The sequence below is a fragment of the Tasmannia lanceolata genome, unplaced genomic scaffold (assembly GCF_043159265.1).
Source record: "Tasmannia lanceolata isolate RefF3 unplaced genomic scaffold, GAP_Taslan_0.1 ptg000006l, whole genome shotgun sequence".
In the NCBI taxonomy this organism is placed as follows: domain Eukaryota; kingdom Viridiplantae; phylum Streptophyta; class Magnoliopsida; order Canellales; family Winteraceae; genus Tasmannia; species Tasmannia lanceolata.
In genome coordinates, this window is record NW_027518683.1 from 45,248,683 (window position 1) to 45,263,440 (window position 14,758).

At 40.4% G+C, this 14,758-nt stretch overlaps 1 long non-coding RNA gene across 1 annotated transcript; it reads left to right on the forward strand.

Moving 5' to 3' along the window:
* The first annotated feature begins 260 nt into the window (after window positions 1-260).
* LOC143880354 (uncharacterized) lies at window positions 261-2,014 on the forward strand. The gene is made up of 2 exons (XR_013251662.1): window positions 261-417; window positions 1,572-2,014. It is a non-coding gene; the product is annotated as an uncharacterized LOC143880354 (long non-coding RNA).
* The last annotated feature ends 12,744 nt before the right edge of the window (window positions 2,015-14,758 follow it).

The window sequence follows — 14,758 nt, forward strand, 5'->3', positions numbered from 1 at the left end:
TTGGCAACCCGACCAAAATTCAGGTTGGGTTGGGTTGGGTTGGGTATCAGGCAACCAGACCCGACCCGTAACCCGGCAAATATATACAGCCGTTAACTCTTCACGTTTTTGTTTTTTCTTTCCAACTTTGCACTTTCCAGTTTCCACAATTCCACTTTCCAGTTTAGACTTTTAGTCAATACCTATTTAATATTTACTATTACTTATTACTTATTTCAAAAAAGTCTTAAAGGCAAACTCTAAAATGTAAATATCCCAAACCTAAAAACCCTAAACCTAGAAATCTTTTTTTTTCTTTTCTATCTTTAGGCTTGAGAGAAGTCATCACCAGCAGCCTCCATCTTCTGCCATTGCCGTGCCTCACTACCTTGTAGGGGTGCATCTTCCGGCTTCCGCCACGCGAAACTCCTTGTTTTTGTAGGCACTACAACTCCTTCCAAAATGCAATCTTGGTTTTTCTTGTTTTTGGTTTTAGTGGGGTTTTTCCTTTATTAACCATATGCTTTTCTTAGTGGGGTTTTTCCTTTATTAACCATATGCTTTCCTTTCTCACTATAAAATGGGTTTTTCTTCTTCCTCATGTGCTTTTCTTTCTCACTGTAAAATGGGTTTTTCTTCTTCCTCATGTGCTTTTCTTTCTTAAAATCGGGTCGGGTCGGGTTTGCGTTAGAGAAAAACCAACTTGGGTTGGGTAAACCATGCTGGGTTAAGAGTCGGGTTGGGTTGGGTTAGGGTTGGAGGTTGAGCTTTTCGGGTTGGGTCGGGTTGGTCTCAACCTGACCCAACCCGACCCGAGTTGCACCCCTAATCTGTTGGACTATACTTAAGTACTATACTTAAATTTTCAAGAGAATGAATGACTTCTCTTGGCCTGTCCCTGAGATGTAAATAGTGCTAACTGTAACGCTATAGAGGAAGAGCTTTGTACTGAATGGGTCTATAATTGTTTATAAGCGGGATGTGTAGTTACAGTACCCTTGATAGACTCACCTATATGAATGCGGGAGTGGAGCTCTTCCTATGAGAATTAAGGCTTGTTCTCTAGAGCGCTCAGGAAATAGGATCAACGCATGGCCGAAATGTGCTACCCCGATAGAACACGATTACATTGACGATATCGTGTGTGTCATATGTGAAGGTCTATAACTCAAGGTTCTTAGTTCAAGACATAGTTCACTTGGAACTTTTATAGACTAGAACATATAAACACTAAGTAAAGGTTCAAGTCCACAAGACACCTTCACCCATTGCATGATATTTTAAATTTGCCCATAGTTGATTTGATTTGAATTTTGATTCATGCGGGGGATTGTTGGATATTTTAATCATTTAATGCCTTAAAGGCTTTTGAACTTTTGAATCAAATTTCAAAATACAAAACAGTTTTGCCTTGTCATTCATTTTGTTATACGTTTCACTATTTCAATACTTTTTTACCATTTAGACTTTAATTTATTTAATAACTCTTTATGCATTGCTTTACTATTTATATGTTTTACATTCTTGATTGCAAGGTTTTGATTCTTTTTTAATGGGAAGAGATATTGGTTGGGTCTGTGGCTTATATGCAGTTGTAAAGTGTATACAAAAAAGCATTCTTATCTTCCCCTTGGTGGCAGATATACACAAAAAAGGCTCTCTATCATCTCTCTGTTACAAACTTGTCCTTTACAAGTTCTTTATTACTTTTCCCAATTTCATAGTACTTTACAAGAGCTTTTTAAGTGGGCAAATTGGTCGGCATCAACCGTTGTTCGCAAGGTCCAAGCCGGTGTGTACACACCGTCAACGACAAGGAAGTGGTGTTGTATCCTGGAGGTAGGTCACAAGAGAACCCGATTGCATACCAAACGTGGTGGGGGCGATAATCTATCTTAACGGTAGCGTTAATCCGTGACCTGCCTCTACCACTTAACTCTTTTCAATTCCTTACATATTTGGTTTCATTCTTAGCCTATGTAGTTGCGGATTACATTCAAGATCATTGCCGGTAATTTCATTTTCTTCATTACAATTACTTGTTATAGCACTTGATTTGTTGAGCTAATCTCGTACTTACCCAAATTTTATCCAACATATAAGACATCTCTAGCAAATCATATAGACTTTTAAGAGGTTTGAGTTTACATTTTTCTCCATGTGGAATTAAACTTTTGAAAGTCGAAATTAAGCCTTCCTGAAAGCAAACAAAAAGAAAAGTGAATTATCAAAATAACCTTATGGGCATTTAGAACTAAACAAGAGAAATGATATATTTGGAATTTCATTCATATAATTTAAAACATTAATTGTTACAAACCAAAAAAACTGAATTATCAAAACACTATTTTGGGCCTTTAGAAAACTAAAGAAAAGAAATGGTATACTTGGAATTTCAATAATAAAATTTAAAACATTAATAATGATCCTCCACACATTTAAAATTCAAGATTTCTTCAATAGTTTCCAACTTAAAATGAAACTTTAGGTACTCCGGCCGATAGATTTACACATAAAATAAAGTAAATAACGGACTTGAACTTTCCTATTATTAATATTAAGAAAAAAAATTGAAGTTTAAAAGACATAATGGTGAACTATGTAATGAAAAGCACGGGATCTTCTATTGTGACACCTGGGCATAAAACAAAGATTGCGAAATCAATCAGCCATACTTATCTCGTCTTTATTTTCGGAAAGGGATCCCGTTTTAGAAGTGTCTTCCATTGAACTAGATAATTTCGTCTCCATCATGACTAAGTGTGTCGCTTGGAAATCAGCCTTTTATTTGTTTGTGAAGGGCTGGGATTTTCCCTCCTCCTTTGCAAACTATCTTCTTCCCGGCCTTTCTTACCACTCCCCAATAGTCACCCAACTCTTTCAAGCCTCTCCCAATTCAAAAAATCCATTCAAATTCTTCACAATGTGGCTTGATGACCAATCCTTATACCCAGTTGTAGAGAAAGCTTGGAGAAAGGAAGTTGAGGGCACTCCATTATATAGAGTCTTTCAGAAACTTCGTGAGGTTAAAGCTTCCATCAAAACCTGGAACAGGGAGGTTTTTGGAAGAATTGACGTTCAAGCCCCTCTTCTCCGGCAGAATCTAGCCTCAATTCAGACTCAGATTGCTGCCTCCCCCCTTTGATCAAACCTTGAGAAATGAAGAGCACGATCTTAAAGACTCCTATATAAAGGTTGCTTCCATGGAAGAAAAATTAGACAGGCAAAAGTCTAGGGTGAACTGGCTGAATAATGGGGATTCCAATACGGCAAGGTACTACTACTCCTGAGGGAGTCACTATAACTGAACCGGAAGAAGTTGCAGATGCGATGGCTTTGTATTTTGAAACCCTGCTAAACAAAGATCCAGCCTCTGCTGATAATGCCTCTGTCCTGACCCTTGATCCTATCAGAACCCTCACAATTGCTGAAGCCTCTCAACTGGTAGAGGAATTTTCTCCAAATGAAATCTGGCACGTCATCAAAGAATCTGATGGAAATAAATCTCCTGGACCAGACGGATTCAATGGAGCTTTTTTCAAAGCATTTTGGTACCTCATTGGCCGTGACATCACTTCTGCTATTCAGTCCTCCTTCCAAAAAGGAAAAATGTTGCCGCAAATCAATACCACATTCATAGCCCTCATTCCTAAGGGCCCAGATGCCTCCTCCCCTGAGAATTACAGACCTATCTCCCTCTGTAACTTCCTCTACAAAACTATAACCAAACTCATTGCCAATAGACTGAAACCTCTCATGAATTCCCTCATATCCCCATTTCAGTCGGCCTTCATAGCAGGGAGAAATATTCAAGACAATATCCTGATTGCTCATGATCTATGTCATAAGTTTCATAGAAAAAATCCCAAAAAAGCCATGTGCATTAAAATGGATCTGAAGAAAGCATTCGATAATGTGAGCCACTCCTCCCTCCTCTGCTTCTTGATGAAAATTGGGTTCCCCATCCCCCCCCCCCCCCCCCCCCTTCTGGTGCAGATGGATTCAACAATGCATTTCCACTGCCTCCTTTTCAGTGTTAATCAATGGTTCCCCCCATGGTTTTTTTTCGTTCCTCAAAGGGCCTGCACCAAGGAGACCCTTTATCCCCCCTCCTATTCTGTTTCGTAAAGGAAATGCTATCATGTATCCTTTATTCCCATTCAATCTCGGGTCTTATCTCAACTCCCTTCTCCAAAGGAGATTTATCCATTTCTCACACTTCTTTTGCAGATGATGTTATGTTATATGCTACTCCAGATCCAAGCACAGCTTCCGGAATTGTTGAATGTTTGGTGGTGTTCAAATCCTGCTCCGGGCTGGAATTTAACCCTTCTAAGAGCGAAATTTACTTTGCTGGAGTGCAAAACAACACCAAAAGAGCTATATGTAACATTCTCCATATTGATGAAGGCACCCCTCCCTATCAAATACCTGGGGCTTCCCCTCGTCACAACCAGGCTCAACTAAAGAGATTGCCAACCAATCATTGACAAAGTCAGAAAAAAAAATCAAATTGGACCAACAGACACCTTTCCCATTTTGGTCTTACTGAACTTGTAAAATCTGTTCTCAGTACCTATCAGGTTTATTGGTCTACTGCTTTTCATATTCCTGCCGAAGTTCTTCATGATATTGAGAAAATTTTAACGAACTTCATGTGGTCTGGTCCCTCTCTTAATAAAAAATCTCACCCTGTTTCATGGGAAACTATTTGCTGTCCAGTAAAGGAAGGTGGGCTTGGCATCCGATCTCTCAGAGATCTGAATCTTGCTGGTCAATTCAAGCAGCTTTGGAACATCATCTCTGAAAAAAAAAAAAAAACGCATGGGTCACATGGTTTCATAGAAAATACATCAGAGGGAGAAGCTTCTGGACAATGCCAATGCCTGGAAAGCCATCTTGGGCCGCAAGAAGCATCCTAAAATCTAGAGAGAAAGCAAAAGAGCACATATGTTACATTGTTGGGCCAAATTCTCCTCTGCTGTTCTGGAAGGACCCTTGGCACCCAAACGGCCCAATTGATTCCCAAACTTCTTTGGGATCTCTTTCCAACCTCATACCCCCCTCTGCATCTATCTCGGAGTCCATGGATTGGTGGGACTCGATCCAAGAACAACCTCATCTCTGTGACCTGAAGCTTATCATAAACTCTGGCCTCTTCTCATCTGCATCACATACCTACCCAATTTGGAAACCTCTCAAGCTGATGGCAAATTCTCTATAAAGAGTGCTTAGAACTCAATCCGTCGACCCCACCCAGCCCCTCCTTGGGTACCTTCGGTTTGGTTCCCCGACCACATTCCCAAATTCAGCTTTACTACTTGGCTGGCAATTCAAGATCGCCTCCCTACTAGAGATAAGCTGAATTTCCGGGGAAATAACAGAGATAGAAGATGCCTCCTATGCAACCAAGACAATGAGAATTCCAACCACCACTTTTTCTCATGCTCTTACTCGACATGGATATGGAGATCAATTCTCAAGAAGATCTCGGGTAGGAAAAGGCAGAAAAATTCTATTGGCGAGGAAGAGCAGTGGATTCACGACAAATTCCAACATAAAGGTCAAACATCTTGTTTAGCAAAAATCCTCTTCACAACTGCAATTTTCTACATTTGGTTCGAAAGGAACTGCAGGCTACACAACAATGCAAAAACCCACAAAAGAGCTGTTCTGGACAAGTTCACTCGAGCTGCTAGAGCTCGTGTTCTATTCTTAAAACTCTCTGACATTCCTAACGAAGCAAATCTCAGAATAGCCCAGACATGGAAGCTTCCTCTGTTCCAAGCCAAATCAGAAACTAGGTACTGCCAATGGATCGCCCCTAACCCTGCTGAAATGAAGCTCAATTCGGATGCCTCGATCTCGGCTTATACTGCGTCCATAGGAGGAATCCTTAGAAATGACTCCAGAAATACTGTCTCTATTCTCAATCGATGGTGTCTTATTCCCCATCCAAGAAGTTGAGCTACAAGCAGTCATTAACGGAGTTCAGCTAGCAAAAGATTTTCATGCTAAAAACCTATGGATCGAGTCCGACTCCCTCCACACTGTGAAAATGATCACCAAAGAATGGCCCTGCCCCTGGAGACTAATTCCTGCTTTCGAAAATCTCATGATTAACCTTAACAGCCTTGATTCTTGGAGAGTTTCCCACATTTGGAGAGAAGGAAACAGAGCTGCTGATTTCCTTTCAAAAAGCAGCTGCGTCTGTAAAGGGTTCCCTATTCCCCTCTCCCTCAGACCCGAAGATCTCAATGTTATTATTTCTGAAGATTGTTCAGGGATACCATATCCCCGGTTGTATCTTTTGTATTCTCTTTTTCTTTTTATTGAATTCTGCTGGGGGTCTGCCTAACCCCAAATTACCTATCAAAAAAAAAGGGGGGGCTGGGATTAAGCTGAAAATAAACTATCACATAGCTATAATAAACAACCTACAAAAAACTTGGTAGACAAAATAAAAGCCACCCTAACTGATAGTCTAAGAATCTCTTTGAATTCAAGTGGTAAAATTTTCATACTAAAATGAAAGATGCCTCAACAGGCCCTCTTTAACTTCCATTCTGATCGACTGGATATCTCTCATAAGAAATCGAAGGAAGATTCGACGATTTATTCATGGAAATTTCCAACGAAAAATACACACTATGTAAGAACCATAGCATTTTGTGACTCATTGGTAATTGACTTTGATTCTCTATCAACCAATAATGTGGGACCATTAACATGGTTAAAGGTAAACCGTTTGAAGTTCAGGTCCATGCCATACTCCCAGGAAAAGCTCGAACAACCTTTAACAAAAGGGTACCTATACCCGAAACCGACACAAATTACTAATTGAAATGGGGTGTTTTAGGGTTTCCATGAGAAATTTTAAGTGTTAGACCAATGCAGGCTCGGACTGAAATGAACACACATGTTGGGATCTTCTTGACATCCGTAATAAACCTGTACCTAATTATATATTAATGGTCATTTTCTTTGACAGGAATACTTATGGCTTGTTTGATAAAAATGACAAGCTAGCCCTATTTTGGTGTACATGGCAATATTTGGACGAAAGGCTTCAGTACATTTTCATCGCACAAGGAATTCTGCTTGTGATTCCTGTTACGATCCTAAAGTAGTTTAAGGGAATAGCCTAACACATTCTGTCAGTCATGGGCTTTTAAAGTATTGGTTCTTACCTAACATTTGATATCAGACTCAACACACAGTCTCATGTTCGAGTCACAGATGAGGCAACCTTTAGAAAGGCTAACTTGAGCAACCCGAGTGAAAGCTGTCGCATGGTAGGCTGATGAATGGCTACCTATAAAAAGGGCTAGCTAGAGCAACTAGAGTGAAAGCCGTCACGGAATGGGCTAGCAACATAAGGAGACCTCTGCCGGGGAAGCACGGTGAAATATATACGATCCTAAGTGGCTTAAGGGCCTAGCCTAACAGTTTGAATAGTTGAATCAATCATGGGACCTTTGGCATAATATCCAAACCTATAAAAAAAAGAATCTTTACAAAAATAAGTCTTCTTCTTTGTTTTATTTGCAAAAAGAGTCTTCTAGTTTGACATTTTGCAAATAGAGGCATTACATTGGATTGAATTTTGCAAATCACGTCGTGCCATCAATTTTTTATCAAAATAACCATGACGGTCAATCATAAGTTTTGAATATGGGCGTGAGAATATTATTTCAGTATATAGCATTCTTGGCCAATACTAGGGCTGCAACTCGAGCCGGGTAAAACCCGACCCGCATCGACCCGACCCGAAAATAGCCTGGGTCGGGTTCAGGTTTCATGGGTTTCGGGTCGAGCCGGGTTCAGCATTCAAAAGCCCGCATGAATCTCGGGTCGAGCCGGGTTTGAAGGGGCCCGACCCGACCCGACCCGACCCGAGTTACATAAGTTATAGTATGTACATTTTTTTCTATTGTTAGTTAAAAGTTAAAGGGATAATTACATTTACACCCCCTCTAGTTTCTGACACATCCACTTCCACCCCTATAGTTTAAAACGTGACAAATACACCCTTGTAGTTTCAATTTGTTTAAGGCAGGCCCCCTCAGCTGAAGGTTCGTCCATAGATTGAAGGGTTAGGATGATCCGATGGAGCTGATTTTTTGGGCACACCCTAACTATGTCAGGACCCATCAAATGAACACTTTGGATCATCCAAACAATGTGGGCCCACATTATTTGGATGATTTTTTGGTAGTGTTTGGATTCGGGTAGGGGCCCACATTATTTGGATGATCCAAAGCGTTCATTTGATGGGTCCTAACATAGATATGGTGTGCCCAAAAAATCAGCTCCATCGGATCATCCTAACCCTTCAATCTATGGACGAACCTTCAGCTGAGGGGGCAAACCTTAAACAAATTGAAACTACAGGGGTGTATTTGTCACGTTTTAAACTATAGGGGTGGAAGTGGATGTGTCAGAAACTAGAGGGGGTGTAAATGTAATTCTCCCAAAGTTAAAAGTGAAAACCCACGCACCCACTGTTACTGTATGTGAGTGTAATTTCTGCTTCTATGAGTTGAGTTGATTTAAGTGTTTGATTCAGCATTGTTTGATTGTAATTACAACATTGTTTGATTACAGCATTGTTTGATTCAAGTGTGATGTGAGTGTAATTACATCATTGTTTGATTCAAGTGTAATGTGAGTGTAATTTCTGCTTCTATGAGTTGAGTTGCCTTGCCAAACAAGAATTTTCCTTAAAAATTTGCGTCAACGTGAAAAAACCCGACCCGACCCGAACCGACCCGAGATTTATCATGGGTAGGGCCGGGTTTGGGAATCGTGGGTTTCCCGAAAAAAAACCCGACCCGACCCGACCCGAGATTTATCTCGGGTAGGGTTGGGTTCTCCAAAACCCGACCCGCCCGACCCGAGTTGCAGCCCTAGCCAATACTATGCATGGGTGTAAAAAAAAATTTCTCTGGTGGATATAGTGGGACAACCCAGCTAAACATGAGGCATAATCGTGAGACCACCCTCCCAAAATCATATTTGTGAGCATCACGAGTATTTTCTATTTTGGTCCCTTTTACAAGGTAATTTTCGTATTCTCACATATAAGGACATTTTGGTCCTTTGATGTGTCAAAAGTAATCCACCATGGGTATTTTAGTCACAAATTGTAGGCACGACCGGATTTGCAAAATTCATTGAAATGTAGAGTGAAAATTCAAGTTTGACCTAGGAGTGCTGATATTTTGTCAGAGATTTTTAGTATTTCCAGGCCCTTTGGAGGAATGGAGGACATTTATGGTTCTAGTCATGGTTTTAAATTTCGACCGAAATCCGAAATTTCGGACCGAAATTTCAGATACCGGTGAGGACCGAAACTGAAAATTTCCGAAATTCAATTTTTCGCCATTTACCAAATTTCTGACCTTCGGTAATTTCGGTTTAATGACATTATTTATTAAAAAAAAAAAAGTGTTACAAAATTTCGGTCTGAAATTTCGAAATTTGGGTCTTTGGAACCAAATTACCAAATTTCATACCGAAATTTCGGTTTTTGGTGGGGTCCAAAACGGTTACCGAAACCGAAATTTTAAAGTTCTAGTGGCAGTGCTGGTTCTACGCGTTTTCCCCGCAGCATCCTCGGAGAGGGATATCTTCCAATTGAGCAGAATCAGTCTTAAAACAGCTATCTGTTAGGCCTTTTGAGATTGATTTTGAGGTCATAGTTGTGGCCAAAGTATGAATCATGGTTTAGTGAACTTAGAATGGCTTACAATATTTTATAATGGACCTTTGGCTTTGTGGACCAGGGTAGAAAACAGGTTCAGTATAAAAAGGAATCAACATATCCAGGGATTTATATCTCTGGAGAGAACAGCCCCAGAACGAGGATTCACATCCTAATGTACCAATTCTAAACCATTTTTTGTAAATGACATTGCACTAAGATGTCAAAGGTGGGACCACTTCAACAATTGTTGTTAAAATACCAATATAGTATTTGATAAAAATTAAAATAAAATAGAAAATAAACTCAATACAGAGATTGAGAACAAGTGTACGTGATTCCGAACATTTTGTGCAACAGAACTTGGCTCCAGTTGGGTTAGGGCTGGCCTTGCTATTAGAGCTTTGGGGAGGAACTTCCTCCGCAACGCTGCGGAGCCAAGTTCTGTTCACTGACAAACAGAAAAGCTCATGTTAAGAATGGGGTTGCCACCGACCACTGCCAAATGGGGTGACGACCGATAAATGTTTACGGCTCTAAATTTGAAGGATTCGCTAGGCAATTTCACATAAAGCCTAGGGCTGGCAACGTGGCGGGATGTTGCATTCCCCATCCCCGCCTGTAGACACACTAAAAGGAAAAGGCCAAAGGAAGATTTGGAATTTTAAAAATATAACTTTTTAAAAAAATACAAATTATGTACTGATAATGGCATTGAATCGAGGCGGGGCGGTGCGGGAGCCATTCCAGTCCCCACCCAGTCCCTATTACAGAGAATTTTTTTTAATCCCCGTCCCCATCTTTGTCGCCCCCCAAGTCGGGGAAGCCACGCCCCACACGAGACTGGGCTGCTTTTACGGGTGAAATTGCCAGCCCTAATAAAGCCATCTTGTGCGCGCAACAGAGAGGGCGATTTGCTAGCCAGCTTCACATAAAGGTATATTGCGGCTAACTTTTGCCGGAGAAAACAGCCACCCAATGCATGCTCACTTTTTAACAGATTGTCTTATTCTTGAGGTGACTGTTCTCTCCTGCAAAAGTTAGCAGCGGAATGGCTTTTCACGAAATTGCCTAGCAAATCTCTCTTTATAAATAATAATCAAATAATTTCACTCATATTTTAAAAAGGAAAATGATACCACCACAACAATGTTTAAATAATTGCACAGACCCCATTGTCTAGTATTTTTAAATTGACTTCGTATGAGCTTGTTGGGAACTGTAAGAACCTTTTGACTACTCTTTATATACTAAAAGACAAAGCTAATTTATATTGACTTTTTATGTAAAAAAAGTATTTTTGTAATTCAAACTTACAATGGGGTGTTTTTAGTCATTATATGTTTCTCTTTCTTTATGCTTTTGGGCTTCCCTCCAAAAGGACTAAAGTCATGAAAAAACTTTAGTCCTAGATGGGAAGTGTGAGAGGGTGAGAGTGGTCATATATATACTTTCACTCTCTTAGCCTTGTGAATGAGCAAGAGGTTATGGGGATCCTACGCGCACGAATCGCCCACTTGGGTCCGGTGGGCTTTTGGTCTTACCACACACGCGCGCCGCTCGGTCCGGCCGCGCGCGTGGGCGCAAAGCCTTTTAATTTTCTTTTATTTCTTTTCTCTTGGTTTACTAATTATTTAATTAGTTTTACCGTTTAAGAAAACGCGTAATCGTGGTTTAGTGAACTTTGGGAAACGTTTCTCATGCACTAAATGAGTGCGACGTTCAACCTAACGTGTCTCTTAGTTTTCTATTTATTCGGATTTGTGGGAAACAGAAAGACATCTTTTGGGAACGACTTTCTGTTTTTCTATTGTTCTTCTCTCTGTTTTTCTGGAACTTCTATTTCTCCCCTAAGCTTTCTGGATCAAGGCGATTCGGCTCATATAAGCAAGTTCTAAAGCATCCGGGCTGCGTGAGTGCACACCCCTGGAGCGAGAGTTGTTGAATCCTGGAGGCATACGCCAAGTCGCTTATCTGCACCGTTGATTCGTCGTAGTAGGGGCGAGATTTGCCTTAAGGACAGCGAAGATTCTTCGTGCCTCAACTTGATAAGTGATCTAACGACTTTTGTTTATTTGTTTACACTTAATTCTGGCAGAATAGATACTGTTGATTTCTGACTACACAACATAGGAGATTAATTCTGTTCAAGGTATTCTCGAATCCTAAATTACAGATTTGCACATCATTTTTTCAAACACTTTAGGCTAAGGCTCTGTTCACTTGTTTTCCCGGGAAAGGAAAAGAAAATGTTTCTCGGGAATCTGACGTGGCATTAGGAAAAGAAATCCAGGGAATCTGTGCAGGAAAAGGTTTTCTTGGACTGTTTCTGGACTGTTTCTGGACTGTTCACTTGCGCAGGAAAATGATTCCAGGGAAACTGCTTGCCCTTCTTTTTGCACTAGTTTCCCAGGGAAACGAAATCCGTGTGTTTTTGGTCGGAAATGAATCCAAAGGGGGGGGATTGGGCTTTTCCATGTCATTTTTTGACTTATTGCAGAAATTCCACATGTGTAATTCTATTTTCACTGGAAAGCAAGTGAACACCAGAATTCTGTCTTGTCAAGGAAAAAAGTGGTTGTTTTCCAAGGATTTGCTTTCCAAGGAACGCAAGTGAACAAAGCCTAAGTTTCTTTGGACGTAAAAGTGAACGTAAAATTTGTTTTATGTTCATTTTTATAACATAAAACAAATTTTACTTCCCTAGAAAGAAATAGAGCCTTGGTGAAAATATAAAAACACGATTGTACTTGTCACGCCCCAAACTGAATTTCCGGTCTAGGCACATAACATCACCACATATTTATCAAACCACGAATATGTAAGGCATTCTCACTGGAACCATGCAATAAACAGAGTTATTAAAATTAACCAAATTAATTAACTATCAGAGTAATCAATGCAAAAACTAAAATCTCTTTATCCAATGGACTACATCAAATAAACCAAATTAAACGACTAGATGTTCATTCCAACTAAAACTACTGTCTGAAACTAAAAATAATAAATCCTAAACTGTCGCCCTTGCTCAATCACAAGCTCGCGAAACCAAGCGTCTACTGTCCATCACCTGTAACATAGAATGCGCGGAATGAGCTAATGCGTGGAATGAGCTAATGCTCAGTGAAATAAACATGTCTACACTAAAAACATAATACCAAATAATAAAAACATAATAATTGGCAATTATATGTAAATCTGTAACTAGCATAACAATCTAGCTAGCAAACTGTATATGTAATAACCGCTAAAATATATATATATATATATATATATATATACAAATAAATAAAAATGGCCTCATAGGTGGGTAATCATCGGCCATTACTCATTTTTCCCCGAGTTAATCGGGCATGAAGACATCTGGCATAATGGGACGTACGCGATTCGAACCCAATGCTGAGCGATGATTGAACGGCTTCCTACCACTAAACCACCGCCCCAGATGTCAACTAAAAATGAGTAGATACTTACACATTAAAAATTACCAATAGTCACTATTCATAATTACTATTCACAATAGTCACTATGCAAGATTACTATGCAGAAATACTACGTAAGATTACTATGCAGAAATACTATGCAAGTTCACTATTGAGATAAACTATTCAAAATTACTATTCACAGTAGGTCCCACCGAGTACTATTCACAAGCCGGTCCCACCAACAGTGGGTCCCACATCAGCGGGCCCCACACAAGCGGATCCTACCACCAGTGGGACCCACAAATAGCGGGACCCAACGCCAGCGGGACCCATCACTAGTGGGTGTGGACCCCGATCCTGAGGACGAGTGCGACGAGGGACGCGAGGTCCCCACTGCAATCCTCTAGATCTCCACAAAGTGAATGAGAGCTCTGCCAAGGAACTCTCGAAACAGGTGCCACCCTCACAGCATAGCATGAGTGGCGATACAAAACGAAAGAGATACATCCTGATTAGGAGCCAGGGCTCGAAATCAAGATGTACCTAAAAATAACTCAGAGTCGCCATCCATGGACACGCCATAGAACCAAAACAAATGCTCTGTTTGCAATGGATAACCAGAGATACAGAAGGTCCGTGCCTGATGACGAATGGAGAAGGTCCGAAGAGCGCCCCCAATTCGCCCGAGTGCGAACACTTGGTCTCTTATGCCATTTATTATTAACCTCGAAGAGTTTTGGGCGAAAATCATATGAAATGGGAACACACATCTCCGAGAAAACGTCTATCTAATCATGCATGTCTCGGAGATAAAAATAAGCACACACAAAAGAACCGAAATAAATGTCACCTAATGACAACTAGGTTATGAGTGACATGCCTAACAGGTGTCTAAGTTCTGGTGGACGAACGCATGCATACTACAGCTAAAGGTATAGGTCTGCACAAGAAAGTAAGAAAACACAACAAAATATAAAATATAACACAACAAAACCTAAGACTCTAAATGATTTAGCCCGAGTCATCGGATGGTCTGATATTCATCCAAAGAAGCCTACGTATCCCCGCCTCCACGAGAATCAAGGCAACGTAGTTCTTCGCGTCTATTCTAAGCTAGGATGCCTAAGACACCTAGACCTCTATCTTAGACTCGATCTAAAAGACCGGACTAGTTATTAAAGCTTCTTGAACGATTATTTAAATTCCAGTGAATTGTAGATTTTAGGACACCCTATATGCCCTAACTAAATGCAGGTTAGCCCTAAGCTAATGCAGGTGGTTCCTACAACCTATATGTAACTAGGCTGTGCGTCCTAAGGAAAACAATGGGATCGCTAACGTATCCAAGACCTAGTCATCAGCCGGCGATGTGAATCGCCAACTGACCGGACGGAGGCGCTCCTATAACTCTAGGACAAACCCCTAACTCTAAAACAAGCACACAACAAACAGACAACAAATCAAAGACAAAACCCTAACTCTAAAAACTCTCTATCTAGGACAAAGCTCTAACTCTAGAGGAAGATTTTGTTGAAAAATAAAGTTTTAAAAAAAAGGGTTAAAACATTTATTTACAAAGTTTGGCTGGACTTGGGATGAAGATCCCAAGCTGCACTACGTACCTCTTAGAAGAGGATCAAGCCAACGT